We start from the raw sequence: 20,812 nt of genomic DNA on the forward strand, positions 1-20,812 counted from the left end.
CCAGGAGCGGCAGGGGTTATACAGAGCACACCCTGGACACACAGAGATGGGAATGTTGACCAGGATCAGGGGTTATACAGAGCACATCCTGGCCACACAGAGATGGGAATGTTGACCAGGAGCAGGGGTTATACAGAGCACACCCTGGACACACAGAGATGGGAATGTTGACCAGGAGCAGGGGTTATACAGAGCACACCCTGGCCACACAGAGATGGGAATGTTGACCAGGAGCGGCAGGGGTTATACAGAGCACACCCTGGACACACAGAGATGGGAATGTTGACCAGGCGCAGGGGTTATACAGAGCACATCCTGGCCACACAGAGATGGGAATGTTGACCAGGATCAGGGGTTATACAGAGCACACCCTGGCCACACAGAGATGGGAATGTTGACCAAGAGCAGGGGTTATACAGAGCACACCCTGGCCACAGAGAGATGGGAATGTTGACCAGGAGCAGCAGGGGTTATGCAGAGCACACTCTGGCCACACAGAGATGGGAATGTTGACCAGAAGCTGCAGGGGTTATACAGAGCACACCCTGGCCTAACAGAGATGGGAATGTTGACCAGGAGCTGCAGGGTTTATACAGAGCACACCCTGGCCACACAGAGATGCGAATGTTGACCAGGAGCTGCAGGGGTTATACAGAGCACACACTGGCCACACAGAGATGGGAATGTTGACCAGGAGCTGCAGGGGTTAGACAGAGCACACCCTGGCCACACAGAGATGGGAATGTTGACCAGGAGCTGCAGGAGTTATACAGAGCACACCCTGGCCACACACAGAGAAGGGAATGTTGTCCAGGAGCTGCAGGGGTTATACAGAGCACACCCTGGCCACACAGAGATGGAAATGTTGACCAGGAACTGCAGGGGTTATACAGAGCACACCCTGGCCACACAGAGATGGGAATGTTGACCAGGAGCTGCAGGAGTTATACAGAGCACACCCTGGCCACACACAGAGAAAGGAATGTTGTCCAGGAGCTGCAGGGGTTATACAGAGCACACCCTGGCCACACGGTGATGGGAATGTTGACCAGAAGCTGCAGGGGTTATACAGAGCACACCCTGGCCACACAGAGATGGGAATGTTGACCAGGAGCTGCAGGGGTTATACAGAGCATACACTGTCCACACACAGATGGGCATGTTGACCAGGAGCTGCAGGGGTTATAGAGCACACCCTGGCCACACAGAGATGGGAATGTTGACCAGGAGCTGCAGGGGTTATACAGAGCATACCCTGTCCACACACAGATGGGCATGTTGACCAGGAGCTGCAGGGGTTATACAGAGCACACCCTCGCCACACAGAGATGGGAATGTTGACCAGGAGCTGCAGGAGTTATTCAGAGCAAACCATGGCCACACAGTGATGGGAATGTTGACCAGGAGCTGCAGAAGTTATACAGAGCACACCCTGGCCACACACAGAGATGGGAATGTTGACCAGGAGCTGCAGGGGTTATACAGAGCACACCCTGGCCACACAGAGATGGGAATGTTGACCAGAAGCTGCAGGGGTTATACAGAGCACACCCTGGCCACACAGAGATGGGAATGTTGACCAGGAGCTGCAGGAGTTATACAGAGCAAACCATGGCCACACATTGATGGGAATGTTGACCAGGAGCTGCAGAAGTTATACAGAGCACACCCTGGCCACACACAGAGATGGGAATGTTGACCAGGAGCTGCAGGGGTTATACAGAGCACACCCTGGCCACACAGAGATGGGAATGTTGACCAGAAGCTGCAGGGGTTATGCACAGCACACCCTGGCCACACAGTGATGGGAATGTTGACCAGAAGCTGCAGGGGTTATACAGAGCACACCCTGGACACACAGAGATGGGAATGTTGACCAGGAGCGGCAGGGGTTATACAGAGCACACCCTGGACACACAGAGATGGGAATGTTGACCAGGATCAGGGGTTATACAGAGCACATCCTGGCCACACAGAGATGGGAATGTTGACCAGGAGCAGGGGTTATACAGAGCACACCCTGGACACACAGAGATGGGAATGTTGACCAGGAGCAGGGGTTATACAGAGCACACCCTGGCCACACAGAGATGGGAATGTTGACCAGGAGCGGCAGGGGTTATACAGAGCACACCCTGGACACACAGAGATGGGAATGTTGACCAGGAGCAGCAGGGGTTATGCAGAGCACACTCTGGCCACACAGAGATAGGAATGTTGACCAGGAGCTGCAGGGGTTATACAGAGCACACCCTGGCCTAACAGAGATGGGAATGTTGACCAGGAGCTGCAGGGTTTATACAGAGCACACCCTGGCGACACAGAGATGCGAATGTTGACCAGGAGCTGCAGGGGTTATACAGAGCACACCCTGGCCACACAGAGATGGGAATGTTGATCAGGAACAGCTGGGGTTATACAGAGCACACCCTAGCCACACAGAGATGGGAATGTTGACCAGGAGCTGCAGGGGTTATACAGAGCACACCCTGGCCACACAGAGATGGGAATGTTGATCAGGAACAGCTGGGGTTATACAGAGCACACCCTAGCCACACAGAGATGGGAATGTTGGCCAGGAGCTGCAGGGGTTATACAGAGCATACCCTGTCCACACAGAGATGGGCATGTTGACCAGGAGCTGAGCGGGTTATACAGAGCACACCCTGCCCACACAGAGATGGGAATGTTGACCAGGAGCTGCAGGGGTTTTTTCGAGCACACCCTGGCCACACAGAGATGGGAATGTTGACCAGGAGCTGCAGGAGTTATACAGAGCACACCCTGGCCACACACAGAGAAGGGAATGTTGTCCAGGAGCTGCAGGGGTTATACAGAGCACACCCTGGCCAAACAGAGATGGGAATGTTTACCAGGAGCTGCAGGGGTTATATAGAGCACACCCTGGCCACCCAGTGATGGGAATGTTGACCAGGAGCTGCAGGGGTTATACAGAGCACACCCTGGCCACACATAGATGGGAATGTTGATCAGGAGCTGCAGGGGTTATACAGAGCGCACACTGGCCATACAGAGATGGGAATGTTGACCAGGAGCTGCAGGGGTTATACGGAGCACACCCTGGCAATACAGAGGTGCGAATGTTGACCAGGAGCTGCAGGGGTTATACAGAGCACACCCATGCCACACAGAGATGGGAATTTTGACCAGGAGCTGCAGGGGTTATACAGCCACACCCTGGCCACACAGAGATGGGCATGTTGACCAGGAGCTGCTGGCATTATACAGAGCAAACCATGGCCACACAGTGATGGGAATGTTGACCAGAAGCTGCAGGGGTTATCCAGAGCACATCCTGGCCACACAGAGATGGGAATGTTGACCAGGAGATGCAGGGGTTATAAAGAGCACAGTCTGGCCACACACAGAGGGATTGTTGACCGGGAGCTGCAGGAGTTAGACAGAGCACACCCTGGCGATACAGAGATGGGAATGTTGACCAGGAGCTGCAGGGGTTATAAAGAGCACAGTCTGGCCACACAGAGATGGGAATGTTGACCAGGAGCAGGGGTTATACAGAGCACACCCTGGCCACACAGAGATGGGAATGTTGACCAGGAGCTGCAGGGGTTATGCAGAGCACACTCTGGCCACACAGAGATGGGAATGTTGACCAGGAGCTGCAGGGGTTATACAGAGCACACCCTGGCCACACAGAGATGGGAATGTTGACCAGGAGCTGCAGGGGTTATAAAGAGCACAGTCTGGCCACACACAGAGGGATTGTTGACCAGGAGCTGCAGGAGTTAGACAGAGCACACCCTGGCGATACAGAGATGGGAATGTTGACCAGGAGCTGCAGGCGTTATACAGAGTACACCCTGGCCACACAGAGATGGGAATGTTGACCAGGAGCTGCAGGGGTTATACAGAGCACATCCTGGCCACACAGAGATGGGAATGTTCACCAGGAGCAGGGGTTATACAGAGCACACCCTGGCCACACAGAGATGGGAATGTTGACCAGGAGCTGCAGAGGTTATACAGAGCACACCCTGGCCTCACAGAGATGGGAATGTTGACCAGGAGCTGCAGTGGTTAGACAGAGCACACACTGGCCACACAGTGATGGGAATGTAGACCAGGAGCTGCAGGTGTCATACAGAGCACACCCTGGCCACACAGAGGTGGGCATGTTGACCAGGAGCTGGGGATAGACAGAGCACACCCTGGCCACGCAGAGATGGGAATGTTGACCAGGAGCTGGGGTTACACAGAGCACACCCTGGCCACACAGAGATGGGAATGTTGACCAGTAGCTGGGGATAGACAGAGCACACCCTGGCCACGCAGAGATGGGAATGTTGACCAGGAGCTGCAGGGGTTATACAGAGCACACCCAGGCCACACAGAGATGGGAATGTTGACCAGGAGCTGCTGGAGTTATACAGAGCACACCCTGGCCACACAGAGATGGGAATGTTGACCAGGAGCTGGGGTTACACAGAGCACACCCTGGCCACACAGAGATGGGAATGTTGACCAGTAGCTGGGGATAGACAGAGCACACCCTGGCCACGCAGAGATGGGAATGTTGACCAGGAGCTGGGGTTACACAGAGCACACCCTGGCCACACAGAGATGGGAATGTTGACCAGTAGCTGGGGATAGACAGAGCACACCCTGGCCACGCAGAGATGGGAATGTTGACCAGGAGCTGCAGGGGTTATACAGAGCACACCCAGGCCACACAGAGATGGGAATGTTGACCAGGAGCTGCTGGAGTTATACAGAGCACACCCTGGCCACACAGAGATGGGAATGTTGACCAGGAGCAGCAGGGGTTATACAGAACACACCCTGGCCACACAGAGATGGGAATGTTGACCAGGAGCTGCAGGGGTTATACAGAGCAAACCTTGGCCACACAGAGATGGGAATGTTGACCAGGAGCTGCAGGGGTGATACAGAGCACACCCTGGCCACACAGAGATAGGAATGTTGACCAGGAGCTACAGGGGTTATACAGAGCGCACCCTGTCCACACAGAGATGGAAATGTTGACCAGGAGCTGCAGGAGTTATACAGAGCACACCCTGTCCACACAGAGATGGGAATGTTGACCAGGAGCTGCAGGGGTTATACAGAGCACACCCTGGCCACACAGTGATGGAAATGTTGACCAGGAGCTGCAGAGTTATACAGAGCACACCCTGGCCACACACAGAGAAGGGAATGTTGTCCAGGAGCTGCAGGGGTTATACAGAGCACACCCTGGCCACACAGAGATGGGAATGTTGACCAGGAGCTGCAGGAGTTATACAGAGCACACCCTGGCCACACACAGAGAAGGGAATGTTGTCCAGGAGCTGCAGGGGTTATGCAGAGCACACCCTGGCCACACAGAGATGGGAATGTTGACCAGGAGCTGCAGGGGTTATACAGAGCACACCCTGGCCACACAGTGATGGAAATGTTGACCAGGAGATGCAGGGGTTATACAGAGCACACCCTGGCCACACATAAATGGGAATATTGACCAGGAGCTGCAGGGGTTATACAGAGCACACCCTGGCCATACAGAGATGGGAATGTTGACCAGGAGCTGCAGGGGTTATACAGAGCACACCCTGGCCACACAGTGATGGAAATGTTGACAATGAGCTGCAGGGGTTATACAGAGCACACCCTGGCCACACATAGATGGGAATGTTGAACAGGAGCTGCAGGGGTTATACAGCCACACCCTGGCCACACAGAGATGGGAATGTTGACCAGGAGCTGCAGGGGTTACACAGAGCACACACTGGCCACACAGAGATGGGAATGTTGTCCAGGAGCTGCAGGGGTTATACAGAGAACACTCTGGCCACACAGTGATGGGAATGTTGACCAGGAGCAGGGGTTATACAGAGCACACCCAGGCCACACAAAGATGGGAATGTTGACGAGGAGCTGCAGGGATTATACTGAGCACACCCTGGCCACAAAGAGATGGGAATGTTGATCAGGAGCTGGGTTTATACAGAGTACACCCTGGCCACACAGAGATGGGAATGTTGACCAGGAGCAGCAGGGGTTACAAAGAGCACACTCTACCACACACAGAGGGATTGTTGACCAGGAGCTGCAGGAGTTAGACAGAGCACACCCTGGCCATACAGAGATGGGAATGTTGACCAGGAGCTGCAGGGGTTATACAGAGCACACCCTGGCCACACAGTGATGGAAATGTTGACCAGGAGCTGCAGGGGTTATACAGAGCACACACTGGTCACACATAGATGGGAATGTTGAACAGGAGCTGCAGGGGTTATACAGCCACACCCTGGCCACACAGAGATGGGAATGTTGACCAGGAGCTGCAGGGGTTACACAGAGCACACACTGGCCACACAAAGATTGGAATTTTGACCAGGAGCTGCAGGGGTTATACAGGGCACACCCTGGCCACACAGAGATGGGAATGTTGACCAGGAGCAGGGGTTATACAGAGCACATCCAGGCCACACAGAGATGGGAATGTTGTCCAGGAGCTGCAGGGGTTATACAGAGCACACCCTGGCTACACAGTGATGGGAATGTTGACCAGGAGCAGGGGTTATACAGAGCACAACCAGGCCACACAGAGATGGGAATGTTGACCAGGAGCTGCAGGGGTTATACTGAGCACACCCTGGCCACAAAGAGATGGGAATGTTGATCAGGAGCTGGGGTTATACAGAGCACACACTGGCCACACAGAGATGGGAATGTTGACCAGGAGCTGCAGGAGTTATACAGAGCACACCCTGGCCACACAGAGATGGGAATGTTGACCAGGAGCTGCAGGGGTTATACAGAGCACACCCTGGCCAAACAGAGATGGGAATGTTGACCAGGAGCTGCAGGGGTGAAACAGAGCACACCCTGGCCACACAGAGATGGGAATATTGACCAGGAGCTGCAGGAGTTATACAGAGCACACCCTGTCCACACACAGAGGGATTGTTGACCAGGAGCTGCAGGAGTTAGACAGAGCACACCCTGGCCATACAGAGATGGGAATGTAGACCAGGAGCTGCAGGAGTTATACAGAGCACACCCTGGCCACACAGAGATGGGAATGTTGACCAGGAGCTGCAGGGGTTATACAGAGCACACCCTGTCCACACAGAGATGGGCATGTTGACCAGGAGCTGCAGGAGTTATACAGAGCACACCCTGGCCACACAGTGATGGGAATGTTGACCAGGAGCTGGAGATAGACAGAGCACACCCTGGCCACACAGAGATGGGAATGTTGACCAGGAGCTGCATGGGTTATGCAGAGCACACCCTGGCCACACAGAGATGGGAATTTTGACCAGGAGCTGCAGGGTTTACACAGAGCACACCCTGGCCACAGAGAGATGGGAATGTTGACCAGGAGCTGCAGGGGTTATACAGAGCACACCCTGGACACACAGAGATGGGAATGTTGACCAGGAGCAGCAGGGGTTATACAGAGCACACTCTGGCAACACACAGAAGGATTGTTGACCAGGAGCTGCAGGAGTTAGACAGAGCACACCCTGGCCATACAGAGATGGGAATGTTGACCAGGAGCTGCAGGGGTTATACAGAGCACACCATGGCCACACAGAGATGGGAATGTTGACCAGGAGCTGCAAGGGTTATACAGAGCACACCCTGGCCACACAGAGATGGGATTGTTGACCAGGAGCTGCAGGAGTTATACAGAGCACACCCTGGCCACGCACAGAGAAGGGAATGTTGTCCTGGAGCTGCAGGGGTTATACAGAGCACACCCTGGCCACACAGAGATGGGAATGTTGACCAGGAACTGCATGGGTGAGACAGAGCACACACTGGCCACACAGTGATGGGAATGCTGACCAGGAGCTGCAGGGGTTATACAGAGCACACCCTGGCCACACATAGATGTGAATGTTGACCAGGAGCTGTAGGGGTTATGCAGAGCACACCATGGCCATACAGAGATGGGAATGTTGACCAGGAGCTGCAGGGATTATACGGAGTACACCCTGGCCATACAGAGATGGGAATGTTGACCAGGAGCTGCAGGGGTTATAGAGAGCACACCCTGGCTACACAGAGATGGGAATTTTGACCAGGAGCTGCAGGGGTTATACAGCCACACCCTGGCCACACAGTGATGGGAATGTTGATCAGGAGCTGCAGGAGTTATACAGAGCACATCCTGACCACACACAGATGGGAATGTTCACCAGGAGCTGCAGGGGTTATATAGAACACGCCCTGGTCACACAGAGATGGGCATGTTGACCAGGAGCTGCTGGGGTTATACAGAGCACACCCTGGCCACAAAGAGATGGGAATGTTGACCAGGAGCTGCAGGGGTTATACAGAGCACACCCTGGCCACACAGAGATGGGAATGTTGACCAGTAGCAGGGGATATACAGAGCACACCCTGGCCACACAGAGATGGGAATGTTGACCAGTAGCAGGGGTTATACAGAGCACACCCTGGCCACACAGAGATGGGAATGTTGATCAGGAACAGCTGGGGTTATACAGAGCACACCCTGGCCACACAGAGATGGGAATGTTGACCAGGAGCTGCAGGGGTTATACAGAGCACACCATGGCCACACAGAGATGGGAATGTTGACCAGGAGCTGCAAGGGTTATACAGAGCACACCCTGGCCACACAGAGATGGGATTGTTGACCAGGAGCTGCAGGAGTTATACAGAGCACACCCTGGCCACGCACAGAGAAGGGAATGTTGTCCTGGAGCTGCAGGGGTTATACAGAGCACACCCTGGCCACACAGAGATGGGAATGTTGACCAGGAACTGCATGGGTGAGACAGAGCACACACTGGCCACACAGTGATGGGAATGCTGACCAGGAGCTGCAGGGGTTATACAGAGCACACCCTGGCCACACATAGATGTGAATGTTGACCAGGAGCTGTAGGGGTTATGCAGAGCACACCATGGCCATACAGAGATGGGAATGTTGACCAGGAGCTGCAGGGATTATACGGAGTACACCCTGGCCATACAGAGATGGGAATGTTGACCAGGAGCTGCAGGGGTTATACAGAGCACACCCTGGCTAAACAGAGATGGGAATTTTGACCAGGAGCTGCAGGGGTTATACAGCCACACCCTGGCCACACAGTGATGGGAATGTTGATCAGGAGCTGCAGGAGTTATACAGAGCACATCCTGACCACACACAGATGGGAATGTTCACCAGGAGCTGCAGGGGTTATATAGAACACGCCCTGGTCACACAGAGATGGGCATGTTGACCAGGAGCTGCTGGGGTTACACAGAGCACACCCTGGCCACAAAGAGATGGGAATGTTGACCAGGAGCTGCAGGGGTTATACAGAGCACACCCTGGCCACACAGAGATGGGAATGTTGACCAGTAGCAGGGGATATACAGAGCACACCCTGGCCACACAGAGATGGGAATGTTGACCAGTAGCAGGGGTTATACAGAGCACACCCTGGCCACACAGAGATGGGAATGTTGATCAGGAACAGCTGGGGTTATACAGAGCACACCCTGGCCACACAGAGATGGGAATGTTGACCAGGAGCTGCAGGGGTTATACAAAGCACACACTGGCCACTCAGAGATGGGAATGTTGACCAGGAGCTGCAGGGATTATACAGAGCATACTCTGTCCACACAGAGATGGGCATGTTGACCAGGAGCTGCAGGGGTTATACAGAGCACACCCTGGCCACACAGAGATGGGGATGTTGACCAGGAGCTGCAGGAGTTATACAGAGCACACCCTGGCCACACACAGAGAAGGGAATGTTGACCAGGAGCTGCAGGGGTTATACAGAGCATACCCTGTCCACACAGAGATGGGCATGTTGAGCAGGATCTGCAGGGGTTATACAGAGCACACCCTGGCCAAACAGAGATGGGAAGCTTGACCAGGAGCTGCAGGGGTGAAACAGAGCACACCCTGGCCACACAGAGATGGGAATATTGACCAGGAGCTGCAGGGGTTATGCAGAGCACACCCTGTCCACATACAGAGGGATTGTTGACCAGGAGCTGCAGGAGTTAGACAGAGCACACCCTGGCCATACAGAGATGGGAATGTAGACCAGGAGCTGCAGGGGTTATACAGAGCACACCCTGGCCACACAGAGATGGGAATGTTGACCAGGAGCTGCAGGGGTTATACAGAGCACAATCTGTCCACACAGAGATGGGCATGTTGACCAGGAGCTGCAGGGGTTATACAGAGCACACCCTGGACACACAGAGATGGGAATGTTGACCAGGAGCTGCAGGAGTTATACAGAGCACACCCTGGCCACACAGTGATGGGATTGTTGACCAGGAGCTGGAGATAGACAGAGCACACCCTGGCCACACAGAGATGTGAATGTTGACCAGGAGCTGCAGGGGTTATGCAGAGCACACCCTGGCCATACAGAGATGGGAATGTTGACCAGGAGCAGCAGGGGTTATACAGAGCACACCCTGGCCACACAGTGATGGAAATGTTGACCAGGAGCTGCAGGGGTTATACAGCCACACCCTGGCCACACACAGATGGGAATGTTGACCAGGAGCAGGGGTTATACAGAGCACACCCAGGCCACACAGAGATGGGAATGTTGTCCAGGAGCTGCAGGTGTTATACAGAGCACACCCTGGCCACACAGTGATGGGAATGTTGACCAGGAGCAGGGGTTATACAGAGCACACCCAGGCCACACAGAGATGGGAATGTTGACCAGGAGCTGCAGGGTTTACACAGAGCACACCCTGGCCACAGAGAGATGGGAATGTTGACCAGGAGCTGCAGGGGTTATACAGAGCACACCCTGGCCACACAGAGATGGGAATGTTGACCAGGAGCAGCAGGGGTTATACAGAGCACACTCTACCACACACAGAGGGATTGTTGACCAGGAGCTGCAGGAGTTAGACAGAGCACACCCTGGCCATACAGAGATGGGAATGTTGACCAGGAGCTGCAGGGGTTATACAGAGCACACCCTGGCCACACAGTGATGGAAATGTTGGCCAGGAGCTGCAGGGGTTATACAGAGCACACACTGGCCACACATAGATGGGAATGTTGAACAGGAGCTGCAGGGGTTATACAGCCACACCCTGGCCACACAGAGATGGGAATGTTGACCAGGAGCTGCAGGGGTTACACAGAGCACACACTGGCCACACAAAGATTGGAATTTTGACCAGGAGCTGCAGGGGTTATACAGGGCACACCCTGGCCACACAGAGATGGGAATGTTGTCCAGGAGCTGCAGGGGTTATACAGAGCACACCCTGGCCACACAGTGATGGGAATGTTGACCAGGAGCAGGGGTTATACAGAGCACACCCAGGCCACACAGAGATGGGAATGTTGACCAGGAGCTGCAGGGGTTATACTGAGCACACCCTGGCCACAAAGAGATGGGAATGTTGATCAGGAGCTGGGGTTATACAGAGCACACACTGGCCACACAGAGATGGGAATGTTGACCAGGAGCTGCAGGGGTTATACAGAGCACACTCTACCACACACAGAGGGATTGTTGACCAGGAGCTGCAGGAGTTAGACAGAGCACACCCTGGCCATACAGAGATGGGAATGTTGACCAGGAGCTGCAGGGGTTATACAGAGCACACCCTGGCCACACAGTGATGGAAATGTTGGCCAGGAGCTGCAGGGGTTATACAGAGCACACACTGGCCACACATAGATGGGAATGTTGAACAGGAGCTGCAGGGGTTATACAGCCACACCCTGGCCACACAGAGATGGGAATGTTGACCAGGAGCTGCAGGGGTTACACAGAGCACACACTGGCCACACAAAGATTGGAATTTTGACCAGGAGCTGCAGGGGTTATACAGGGCACACCCTGGCCACACAGAGATGGGAATGTTGTCCAGGAGCTGCAGGGGTTATACAGAGCACACCCTGGCCACACAGTGATGGGAATGTTGACCAGGAGCAGGGGTTATACAGAGCACACCCAGGCCACACAGAGATGGGAATGTTGACCAGGAGCTGCAGGGGTTATACTGAGCACACCCTGGCCACAAAGAGATGGGAATGTTGATCAGGAGCTGGGGTTATACAGAGCACACACTGGCCACACAGAGATGGGAATGTTGACCAGGAGCTGCAGGAGTTATACAGAGCACACCCTGGCCACACAGAGATGGGAATGTTGACCAGGAGCTGCAGGGGTTATACAGAGCACACCCTGGCCAAACAGAGATGGGAATGTTGACCAGGAGCTGCAGGGGTGAAACAGAGCACACCCTGGCCACACAGAGATGGGAATATTGACCAGGAGCTGCAGGAGTTATACAGAGCACACCCTGTCCACACACAGAGGGATTGTTGACCAGGAGCTGCAGGAGTTAGACAGAGCACACCCTGGCCATACAGAGATGGGAATGTAGACCAGGAGCTGCAGGGGTTATACAGAGCACACCCTGGCCACACAGAGATGGGAATGTTGACCAGGAGCTGCAGGGGTTATACAGAGCACACCCTGTCCACACAGAGATGGGCATGTTGACCAGGAGCTGCAGGGGTTATACAGAGCACACCTTGACCACACAGAGATGGGAATGTTGACCAGGAGCTGCAGGAGTTATACAGAGCACACCCTGGCCACACAGTGATGGGAATGTTGACCAGGAGCTGGAGATAGACAGAGCACACCCTGGCCACACAGAGATGGGAATGTTGACCAGGAGCTGCATGGGTTATGCAGAGCACACCCTGGCCACACAGAGATGGGAATTTTTACCAGGAGCTGCAGGGTTTACACAGAGCACACCCTGGCCACAGAGAGATGGGAATGTTGACCAGGAGCTGCAGGGGTTATACAGAGCACACCCTGGACACACAGAGATGGGAATGTTGACCAGGAGCAGCAGGGGTTATACAGAGCACACTCTGGCAACACACAGAAGGATTGTTGACCAGGAGCTGCAGGAGTTAGACAGAGCACACCCTGGCCATACAGAGATGGGAATGTTGACCAGGAGCTGCAGGGGTTATACAGAGCACACCATGGCCACACAGAGATGGGAATGTTGACCAGGAGCTGCAAGGGTTATACAGAGCACACCCTGGCCACACAGAGATGGGATTGTTGACCAGGAGCTGCAGGAGTTATACAGAGCACACCCTGGCCACGCACAGAGAAGGGAATGTTGTCCTGGAGCTGCAGGGGTTATACAGAGCACACCCTGGCCACACAGAGATGGGAATGTTGACCAGGAACTGCATGGGTGAGACAGAGCACACACTGGCCACACAGTGATGGGAATGCTGACCAGGAGCTGCAGGGGTTATACAGAGCACACCCTGGCCACACATAGATGTGAATGTTGACCAGGAGCTGTAGGGGTTATGCAGAGCACACCATGGCCATACAGAGATGGGAATGTTGACCAGGAGCTGCAGGGATTATACGGAGTACACCCTGGCCATACAGAGATGGGAATGTTGACCAGGAGCTGCAGGGGTTATACAGAGCACACCCTGGCTACACAGAGATGGGAATTTTGACCAGGAGCTGCAGGGGTTATACAGCCACACCCTGGCCACACAGTGATGGGAATGTTGATCAGGAGCTGCAGGAGTTATACAGAGCACATCCTGACCACACACAGATGGGAATGTTCACCAGGAGCTGCAGGGGTTATATAGAACACGCCCTGGTCACACAGAGATGGGCATGTTGACCAGGAGCTGCTGGGGTTATACAGAGCACACCCTGGCCACAAAGAGATGGGAATGTTGACCAGGAGCTGCAGGGGTTATACAGAGCACACCCTGGCCACACAGAGATGGGAATGTTGACCAGTAGCAGGGGATATACAGAGCACACCCTGGCCACACAGAGATGGGAATGTTGACCAGTAGCAGGGGTTATACAGAGCACACCCTGGCCACACAGAGATGGGAATGTTGATCAGGAACAGCTGGGGTTATACAGAGCACACCCTGGCCACACAGAGATGGGAATGTTGACCAGGAGCTGCAGGGGTTATACAAAGCACACACTGGCCACTCAGAGATGGGAATGTTGACCAGGAGCTGCAGGGATTATACAGAGCATACTCTGTCCACACAGAGATGGGCATGTTGACCAGGAGCTGCAGGGGTTATACAGAGCACACCCTGGCCACACAGAGATGGGGATGTTGACCAGGAGCTGCAGGAGTTATACAGAGCACACCCTGGCCACACACAGAGAAGGGAATGTTGACCAGGAGCTGCAGGGGTTATACAGAGCATACCCTGTCCACACAGAGATGGGCATGTTGAGCAGGATCTGCAGGGGTTATACAGAGCACACCCTGGCCAAACAGAGATGGGAAGCTTGACCAGGAGCTGCAGGAGTTATACAGAGCAAACCATGGCCACACAGTGATGGGAATGTTGACCAGGAGCTATAGAAGTTATACAGAGCACACCCTGGCCACACAGTGATGGGAATGTTGACCAGAAGCTGCAGGGGTTCTACAGAGCACGCCCTGGCCACACTGAGATTGGAATGTTGACCAGGAGCTGCAGGGGTTATACAGAGCATACCCTGTCCACACAGAGATGGGCATGTTGACCAGGAGCTGCAGGGGTTATACAGAGCACACCCTGGCCACACAGAGATGGGAATGATGACCAGGAGCTGCTGGAGTTATACAGAGCACACCCTGGCCACACACAGAGAAGGGAATGTTGTCCAGGAGCTGCAGGGGTTATACAGAGCACACCCTGTCCACACAGTGATGGGAATGATGACCAGGAGCTGCAGGGGTTATACAGAGCACACCCTGGCCACACAGAGATGGGAATGTTGACCAGGAGCTGCAGGGATTATACAGAGCACACCCTGGCCAAACAGAGATGGGAAGCTTGACCAGGAGCTGCAGGAGTTATACAGAGCAAACCATGGCCACACAGTGATGTGAATGTTGACCAGAAGCTGCAGGGGTTATACAGAGCACACCCTGGCCACACAGAGATGGGAATGTTGACCAGGAGCTACAGGGGTTCTACAGAGCACACCCTGGCCACACTGAGATGGGAATGTTGACCAGGAGCTGCAGGGGTTATACAGAGCATACCCTGACCACACAGAGATGGGCATGTTGACCAGGAGCTGCAGGGGTTATACAGAGCACACCCTGGCCACACAGAGATGGGAATGTTGACCAGGAGCTGCAGGAGTTATACAGAGCACACCCTGGCCACACAGAGATGGGAATGTTGACCAGGAGCTGCAGGGGTTATAAAGAGCACAGTCTGGCCACACACAGACGGGTTGTTGACCAGGAGCTGCAGGGGTTATACAGAGTACACCCTGGCCACACAGAGATGGGAATGTTGACCAGGAGCTGCAGGGGTTATACAGAGCACATCCTGGCCACACAGAGATGGGAATGTTGACCAGGAGCTGCAGGGGTTATACAGAGCACATCCTGGCCACACAGAGATGGGAATGTTGACCAGGAGCAGGGGTTATACAGAGCACACCCTGGCCACACAGAGATGGGAATGTTGACCAGGAGCAGGGGTTATACAGAGCATACTCTGTCCACACAGAGATGGGCATGTTGACCAGGAGCTGCAGGGGTTATACAGAGCACACCCTGGCCACACAGAGATGGGAATGTTGACCAGGAGCTGCAGGAGTTATACAGAGCACACCCTGGCCACACACAGAGAAGGGAATGTTGACCAGGAGCTGCAGGGGTTATACAGAGCATACCCTGTCCACACAGAGATGGGCATGTTGACCAGGATCTGCAGGGGTTATACAGAGCACACCCTGGCCAAACAGAGATGGGAAGCTTGACCAGGAGCTGCAGGAGTTATACAGAGCAAACCATGGCCACACAGTGATGGGAATGTTGACCAGGAGCTATAGAAGTTATACAGAGCACACCCTGGCCACACAGTGATGGGAATGTGGACCAGAAGCTGCAGGGGTTCTACAGAGCACGCCCTGGCCACACTGAGATGGGAATGTTGACCGGGAGCTGCAGGGGTTATACAGAGCATACCCTGTCCACACATAGATGGGCATGTTGACCAGGAGCTGCAGGGGTTATACAGAGCACACCCTGGCCACACAGAGATGGGAATGTTGACCAGGAGCTGCAGGAGTTATACAGAGCACACCCTGGCCACACACAGAGAAGGGAATGTTGTCCAGGAGCTGCAGGGGTTATACAGAGCACACCCTGTCCACACAGTGATGGAAATGTTGACCAGGAGCTGCAGGGGTTATACAGAGCACACCCTGGCCACACAGAGATGGGAATGTTGACCAGGAGCTGCAGGGATTATACAGAGCACACCCTGGCCAAACAGAGATGGGAAGCTTGACCAGGAGCTACAGGGGTTCTACAGAGCACACCCTGGCCACACTGAGATGGGAATGTTGACCAGGAGCTGCAGGGGTTATACAGAGCATACCCTGACCACACAGAGATGGGCATGTTGACCAGGAGCTGCAGGGGTTATACAGAGCACACCCTGGCCACACAGAGATGGGAATGTTGACCAGGAGCTGCAGGAGTTATACAGAGCACACCCTGGCCACACAGAGATGGGAATGTTGACCAGGAGCAGCAGGGGTTATACAGAGCACACCCTGGCGATACAGAGATGGGAATGTTGACCAGGAGCTGCAGGGGTTATACAGAGTACACCCTGGCCACACAGAGATGGGAATGTTGACCAAGAGCTGCAGGGGTTATACAGAGCACATCCTGGCCACACAGAGATGGGAATGTTGACCAGGAGCTGCAGGGGTTATACAGAGCACATCCTGGCCACACAGAGATGGGAATGTTGACCAGGAGCAGGGGTTATACAGAGCACACCCTGGCCACACAGAGATGGGAATGTTGACCAGGAGCAGGGGTTATACAGAGCACACCCTGGCCACACAGAGATGGAAATGTTGACCAGGAGCTGCAGGGGTTATACAGAGCACACCCTGGCCACACAGAGATGGGAATGTTGACCAGGAGCTGCTGGAGTTATACAGAGCACACCCTGGCCACACAGAGATGGGAATGTTGACCAGGAGCAGCAGGGGTTATACAGAACACACCCTGGCCACACAGAGATGGGAATGTTGACCAGGAGCTGCAGGGGTTATACAGAGCAAACCCTGGCCACACAGAGATGGGAATTCTGATCAGGAGCTGCAGGGGTTATACAGAGCACACCCTGGCCACACAGAGATGGGAATGTTGATCAGGAACAGCTGGGGTTATACAGAGCACACCCTGGCCACACAGAGATGGGAATGTTGACCAGGAGCTGCAGGGGTTATACAGAGCACACACTGGCCACACAGAGATGGGAATGTTGACCAGGAGCTGCAGCGGTTATACAGAGCACACCCTGGCCACACAGAGATGGGAATGATGACCAGGAGCTGCAGGAGTTATACAGAGCACAACCTGGCCACACACAGAGAAGGGGAATGTTGTCCAGGAGCTGCAGGGGTTATACAGAGCACACTCTGGCCACACAGAGATGGGAATGTTGACCAGGAGCTGCAGGGGTTATACAGAGCACACCCTGGCCACACAGAGATGGGAATGTTGACCAGCAGCTGCAGGAGTTATACAGAGCACACCCGGGCCACACACAGAGAAGGGAATGTTGTCCAGGAGCTGCAGGGGTTATACAGAGCACACCCTGGCCACACAGTGATGGGAATGTTGACCAGAAGCTGCAGGGGTTATACAGAGCACACCCTGGCCACACAGAGATGGGAATGTTGACCAGGCGCTGCAGGGGTTATACAGAGCATACCCTGTCCACACACAGATGGGCATGTTGACCAGGAGCTGCAGGGGTTATACAGAGCACACCCTGGCCACACAGAGATGGGAATGTTGACCAGGAGCTGCAGGAGTTATACAGAGCAAACCATGGCCACACAGTGATGGGAATGTTCACCAGGAGCTGCAGAAGTTATACAGAGCACACCCTGGCCACACAGTGATGGGAATGTTGACCAGAAGCTGCAGGGGTTATACAGAGCACACCCTGGCCACACAGAGATGGGAATGTTGACCAGGAGCTGCAGGGGTTATACAGAGCATACCCTGTCCACACAGTGATGGGCATGTTGACCAGGAGCTGCAGGGCTTATACAGAGCACACCCTGGCCACACCGAGATGGGAATGTTGACCAGGAGCTGCAGGAGTTATACAGAGCAAACCATGGCCACACAGTGATGGGAATGTTGACCAGGAGCTGCAGAAGTTACGCAGAGCACACCCTGGCCACACAGTGATGGGAATGTTGACCAGATGCTTCAGGGGTTATACAGAGCACACCCTGGCCACACAGAGATGGGAATGTTGACCAGGAGCTGCGGGGGTTATAAAGAGCACAGTCTGGCCACACACAGAGGGATTGTTGACCAGGAGCTGCAGGGGTTATACAGAGCACACCCTGGCGATACAGAGATGGGAATGTTGACCAGGAGCTGCAGGGGTTATACAGAGTACACCCTGGCCACACAGAGATGGGAATGTTGACCAGGAGCTGCAGGGGTTATACAGAGCACATCCTGGCCACACAGAGATGGGAATGTTGACCAGGAGCTGCAGGGGTTATACAGAGCACATCCTGGCCACACAGAGATGGGAATGTTGACCAGGAGCAGGGGTTATACAGAGCACACCCTGACCACACAGAGATGGGAATGTTGACCAAGAGCAGGGGTTATACAGAGCACACCCTGGCCACACAGAGATGGGAATGTTGACCAGTAGCAGCAGGAGATTTACAGAGCACACCCTGGCCACACAGAGATGGAAATGTTGACCAGGTGCTGCAGGGGTTATACAGAGCACATCCTCACCACACACAGAGATGGGAATGTTGACCAGGAGCTGCTGGGGTTATACAGAGCACACCCTGGCCACACAGAGATGGAAATGTTGACCAGGAGCTGCAGGGGTTATACAGAGCACACCCAGGCCACACAGAGATGGGAATGTTGACCAGGAGCTGCTGGAGTTATACAGAGCACACCCTGGCCACACAGAGATGGGAATGTTGACCAGGAGCAGCAGGGGTTATACAGAACACACCCTGGCCACACAGAGATGGGAATGTTGACCAGGAGCTGCAGGGGTTATACAGAGCAAACCCTGGCCACACAGAGATGGGAATGTTGACCAGGAGCTGCAGGGTTTATACAGAGCACACCCTGTCCACACAGTGATGGGCATGTTGACCAGGAGCTGCAGGGCTTATACAGAGCACACCCTGGCCACACCGAGATGGGAATGTTGACCAGGAGCTGCAGGAGTTATACAGAGCAAACCATGGCCACACAGTGATGGGAATGTTGACCAGGAGCTGCAGAAGTTACGCAGAGCACACCCTGGCCACACAGTGATGGGAATGTTGACCAGATGCTTCAGGGGTTATACAGAGCACACCCTGGCCACACAGAGATGGGAATGTTGACCAGGAGCTGCGGGGGTTATAAAGAGCACAGTCTGGCCACACACAGAGGGATTGTTGACCAGGAGCTGCAGGGGTTATACAGAGCACACCCTGGCGATACAGAGATGGGAATGTTGACCAGGAGCTGCAGGGGTTATACAGAGTACACCCTGGCCACACAGAGATGGGAATGTTGACCAGGAGCTGCAGGGGTTATACAGAGCACATCCTGGCCACACAGAGATGGGAATGTTGACCAGGAGCTGCAGGGGTTATACAGAGCACATCCTGGCCACACACAGATGGGAATGTTCACCAGGAGCTGCAGGGGTTATATAGAACACGCCCTGGTCACACAGAGATGGGCATGTTGACCAGGAGCTGCTGGGGTTATACAGAGCACACCCTGGCCACAAAGAGATGGGAATGTTGACCAGGAGCTGCAGGGGTTATACAGAGCACACCCTGGCCACACAGAGATGGGAATGTTGACCAGTAGCAGGGGATATACAGAGCACACCCTGGCCACACAGAGATGGGAATGTTGACCAGTAGCAGGGGTTATACAGAGCACACCCTGGCCACACAGAGATGGGAATGTTGATCAGGAACAGCTGGGGTTATACAGAGCACACCCTGGCCACACAGAGATGGGAATGTTGACCAGGAGCTGCAGGGGTTATACAAAGCACACACTGGCCACTCAGAGATGGGAATGTTGACCAGGAGCTGCAGGGATTATACAGAGCATACTCTGTCCACACAGAGATGGGCATGTTGACCAGGAGCTGCAGGGGTTATACAGAGCACACCCTGGCCACACAGAGATGGGGATGTTGACCAGGAGCTGCAGGAGTTATACAGAGCACACCCTGGCCACACACAGAGAAGGGAATGTTGACCAGGAGCTGCAGGGGTTATACAGAGCACACCCTGTCCACACAGAGATGGGCATGTTGAGCAGGATCTGCAGGGGTTATACAGAGCACACCCTGGCCAAACAGAGATGGGAAGCTTGACCAGGAGCTGCAGGAGTTATACAGAGCAAACCATGGCCACACAGTGATGGGAATGTTGACCAGGAGCTATAGAAGTTATACAGAGCACACCCTGGCCACACAGTGATGGGAATGTTGACCAGAAGCTGCAGGGGTTCTACAGAGCACGCCCTGGCCACACTGAGATTGGAATGTTGACCAGGAGCTGCAGGGGTTATACAGAGCATACCCTGTCCACACAGAGATGGGCATGTTGACCAGGAGCTGCAGGGGTTATACAGAGCACACCCTGGCCACACAGAGATGGGAATGATGACCAGGAGCTGCTGGAGTTATACAGAGCACACCCTGGCCACACACAGAGAAGGG

This window comes from Scyliorhinus torazame, unplaced genomic scaffold, assembly GCF_047496885.1.
Source record: "Scyliorhinus torazame isolate Kashiwa2021f unplaced genomic scaffold, sScyTor2.1 scaffold_37, whole genome shotgun sequence".
NCBI classification, from domain to species: domain Eukaryota; kingdom Metazoa; phylum Chordata; class Chondrichthyes; order Carcharhiniformes; family Scyliorhinidae; genus Scyliorhinus; species Scyliorhinus torazame.